Below are 4,755 nucleotides of genomic sequence, written 5' to 3' on the forward strand. Positions count from 1 at the left end.
ACTTAGAAAAATGTTTAAAAAGAAGAAATCAGTAACCAGAAAAACTGCGAAAAATGTTTAAAAAGAAGAAATCAGTAACCAGGAAAACTTAGAAAAATGTTTAAAAAGAAGAAATCAGTAACCAGAAAAACTGCGAAAAATGTTTAAAAAGAAGAAATCAGTAACCAGAAAAACTTAGAAAAATGTTTAAAAAGAAGAAGTGAGTAACCAGAAAAACTTAGAAAAATGTTTAAAAAGAAGAAATCAGTAACCAGAAAAACGGCGAAAAATGTTTAAAAAGAAGAAATCAGTAACCAGACAAACTGCGAAAAATGTTTAAAAAGAAGAAATCAGTAACCAGAAAAACTTAGAAAAATGTTTAAAAAGAAGAAATCAGTAACCAGAAAAACTTAGAAAAATGTTTCAAAAGAAGAAGTGAGTAACCAGAAAAACTTAGAAAAATGTTTAAAAAGAAGAAGTGAGTAACCAGAAAAACTTAGAAAAATGTTTAAAAAGAAGAAATCAGTAACCAGAAAAACTTAGAAAAATGTTTAAAAAGAAGAAATCAGTAACCAGAAAAACTGCGAAAAATGTTTAAAAAGAAGAAATCAGTAACCAGGAAAACTTAGAAAAATGTTTAAAAAGAAGAAATCAGTAACCAGAAAAACTGCGAAAAATGTTTAAAAAGAAGAAATGAGTAACCAGGAAAACTTAGAAAAATGTTTAAAAAGAAGAAGTGAGTAACCAGAAAAACTTAGAAAAATGTTTAAAAAGAAGAAATCAGTAACCAGACAAACTTAGAAAAATGTTTAAAAAGAAGAAATCATTAACCAGACAAACTGCGAAAAATGTTTAAAAAGAAGAAATCAGTAACCAGAAAAACTTAGAAAAATGTTTAAAAAGAAGAAATCAGTAACCAGAAAAACTTAGAAAAATGTTTAAAAAGAAGAAATCAGTAACCAGGAAAACTTAGAAAAATGTTTAAAAAGAAGAAGTGAGTAACCAGAAAAACTTAGAAAAATGTTTAAAAAGAAGAAATCAGTAACCAGAAAAACGGCGAAAAATGTTTAAAAAGAAGAAATCAGTAACCAGACAAACTGCGAAAAATGTTTAAAAAGAAGAAGTCAGTAACCAGAAAAACTTAGAAAAATGTTTAAAAAGAAGAAATGAGTAACCAGAAAAACTTAGAAAAATGTTTAAAAAGAAGAAATCAGTAACCAGAAAAACTTAGAAAAATGTTTAAAAAGAAGAAGTGAGTAACCAGGAAAACTTAGAAAAATGTTTAAAAAGAAGAAATGAGTAACCAGAAAAACTTAGAAAAATGTTTAAAAAGAAGAAATCAGTAACCAGAAAAACTTAGAAAAATGTTTAAAAAGAAGAAATGAGTAACCAGAAAAACTTAGAAAAATGTTTAAAAAGAAGAAATCAGTAACCAGAAAAACGGCGAAAAATGTTTAAAAAGAAGAAATCAGTAACCAGAAAAACTTAGAAAAATGTTTAAAAAGAAGAAGTGAGTAACCAGAAAAACTTAGAAAAATGTTTAAAAAGAAGAAATCAGTAACCAGAAAAACTTAGAAAAATGTTTAAAAAGAAGAAATCAGTAACCAGAAAAACTTAGAAAAATGTTTAAAAAGAAGAAATCAGTAACCAGAAAAACTTAGAAAAATGTTTAAAAAGAAGAAATCAGTAACCAGAAAAACGGCGAAAAATGTTTAAAAAGAAGAAATCAGTAACCAGAAAAACGGCGAAAAATGTTTAAAAAGAAGAAATCAGTAACCAGACAAACTGCGAAAAATGTTTAAAAAGAAGAAATCAGTAACCAGAAAAACTTAGAAAAATGTTTAAAAAGAAGAAATCAGTAACCAGGAAAACTTGGAAAAAAACACTTAGAAAAATTTTCAGCAAAGTGTGAAAAATATTCTAAGTGTCAGCGGAGGAAAATGCTGCAGCATCGGGAAAGATTCGCAAACTTACACCGAACATGTGCTCCGAAGTGCCGGAGGAATTGGGTGAATTGAGCCCGGCAAATGGCCAGCTGTCGTTTTGTGCCTGCAGCCCGAAAACTTTAACTTTGTCTGTCGCGGAAGTCCGGACCGAGAAAAATCCAAACGGTTTTGACCGGACCGAGTTCCAGACCGATGCAGTCAAATTTGGAATTCAGACCCATTCAGTGCCACTTGTAGTTTTTCCGCAGTGAGGTTGGCGGGGTACCCGGAGATATATGGGAACACGATTTTTAGAACAAAATGGCGGCGCGGGACCGTTCTGAAAGGCATCCGAAAAACGGTTCCACGGGCATAGCACTTTAATGACAGGTATGAGTGCATGCCGGAGAGCTCTTGGAAGTCGAATTTTTGACACTTTGTCAATTTTTTGACAGATTTGACAAACTCTTTCTGTCTGTTCTAAGAGTCAGTCAGAGACTTGTGCGGCGGTCTTTTGACACTATTGGAGGGCGGGCAAACCCCACGTTGACTCCGGCCGTCCCTCCACAGGCGCTCGTGTCCAAAATGAAGGCGAGAGACGCGAGTGGCCTGGTTCCCTTGGGTGTTGCCAAGAAGGCTGCGGGCTGACCGTTGCCTGAGCACTCCCTAAAGCCTCTTGTGATGAGAGCAGACCTCGCCTGCCGCACGACCGGCTCTGGGAGTCGTTGGGCCGCTATTTGTGAATAGTCTGGTCCTCCTCTGCCACCCGGACAAGCGCGATGGCTCTGCCGCCCTGCGGTGCTCGTCACCCAGGTTTGGGGAACACGATACTCGTAACAAAAATAAAAGGCGGCTCGGGACCTGCAGGCGAAAGGGGTCCCGTGGTGCTAAGCACGTCGACTTCGGGTCTCGGTGCAAGCCGGAGAGCTCACGGAAGTCTAAAGTTTTCGGCACGTGGTCGAATCTTTTCAAAGGCTTACCCGGCTCTTTCCGTCCATTCTGAGAGTAAGTCAGAGGCCGGTGCGGAGGTCTCTTGACAATCGGAGGGGGTGGTGGCCCTCCGCAGGCGCTCGTGTCGAAAATGAAGGCGAGAGACGCGAGTGGCCTGGTTCCCCTGGGTGTTGCCAGGAAGGCTGCGGGCTGACCCTTGCCTGAGCACTCCCTAAAGCCTCTTGTGATGAGAGCAGACCTCGCGCGCCGCACGACCGGCTCTGGGAGTCGTTGGGCCGCTATCTGTGAATAGTCGGGTCCTCCTCTGCCACCCGGCCAAGTGCGATGGCTCTGCCGCCCTGCGGTGCTCGTCACGCAGGTATGGGGCACACGATGCTCGTAACAGCAAATAAAGGCGGCTCGGGACCTGCAGGCGAAAGGGGTCCCGTGGTGCTTAGCACGTCGACTTCGGGTCTCGGTGCAAGCCGGAGAGCTCACGGAAGTCTAAAGTTTTCGGCACGTGGTCGAATCTTTTGAAAGGCTTACCCGGCTCTTTCCGTCCATTCTGAGAGTCAGTCAGAGGCCGGTGCGGCGGTCTATTGACGACCGGAGGCTCCCATGGGTGTTGCGATGAGGGTGGAGGGCACAGAACCTTGCCTTAGCACTCCCTAATAAAGCCTCTTGTGAAGAGAGCAGACCTCGCGCGCCGCACGACCGGCTCTGGGAGTCGTTGGGCCGCTATCTGTGAATAGTCGGGTCCTCCTCTGCCACCCGGCCAAGTGCGATGGCTCTGCCGCCCTGCGGTGCTCGTCACGCAGGTATGGGGCACACGATGCTCGTAACAGCAAATAAAGGCGGCTCGGGACCTGCAGGCGAAAGGGGTCCCGTGGTGCTTCGCACGTCGACTTCGGGTCTCGGTGCAAGCCGGAGAGCTCACGGAAGTCTAAAGTTTTCGGCACGTGGTCGAATCTTTTGAAAGGCTTACCCGGCTCTTTCCGTCCATTCTGAGAGTCAGTCAGAGGCCGGTGCGGCGGTCTATTGACGACCGGAGGCTCCCATGGGTGTTGCGATGAGGGTGGAGGGCACAGAACCTTGCCTTAGCACTCCCTAATAAAGCCTCTTGTGAAGAGAGCAGACCTCGCGCGCCGCACGACCGGCTCTGGGAGTCGTTGGGCCGCTATCTGTGAATAGTCGGGTCCTCCTCTGCCACCCGGCCAAGTGCGATGGCTCTGCCGCCCTGCGGTGCTCGTCACGCAGGTATGGGGCACACGATGCTCGTAACAGCAAATAAAGGCGGCTCGGGACCTGCAGGCGAAAGGGGTCCCGTGGTGCTTAGCACGTCGACTTCGGGTCTCGGTGCAAGCCGGAGAGCTCACGGAAGTCTAAAGTTTTCGGCACGTGGTCGAATCTTTTGAAAGGCTTACCCGGCTCTTTCCGTCCATTCTGAGAGTCAGTCAGAGGCCGGTGCGGCGGTCTATTGACGACCGGAGGCTCCCATGGGTGTTGCGATGAGGGTGGAGGGCACAGAACCTTGCCTTAGCACTCCCTAATAAAGCCTCTTGTGAAGAGAGCAGACCTCGCGCGCCGCACGACCGGCTCTGGGAGTCGTTGGGCCGCTATCTGTGAATAGTCGGGTCCTCCTCTGCCACCCGGCCAAGTGCGATGGCTCTGCCGCCCTGCGGTGCTCGTCACGCAGGTATGGGGCACACGATGCTCGTAACAGCAAATAAAGGCGGCTCGGGACCTGCAGGCGAAAGGGGTCCCGTGGTGCTTAGCACGTCGACTTCGGGTCTCGGTGCAAGCCGGAGAGCTCACGGAAGTCTAAAGTTTTCGGCACGTGGTCGAATCTTTTGAAAGGCTTACCCGGCTCTTTCCGTCCATTCTGAGAGTCAGTCAGAGGCCGGTGCGGCGGTCTATTGAC

The sequence above is a fragment of the Chiloscyllium punctatum genome, unplaced genomic scaffold, assembly GCF_047496795.1.
Source record: "Chiloscyllium punctatum isolate Juve2018m unplaced genomic scaffold, sChiPun1.3 scaffold_1025, whole genome shotgun sequence".
Lineage (NCBI taxonomy): Eukaryota > Metazoa > Chordata > Chondrichthyes > Orectolobiformes > Hemiscylliidae > Chiloscyllium > Chiloscyllium punctatum.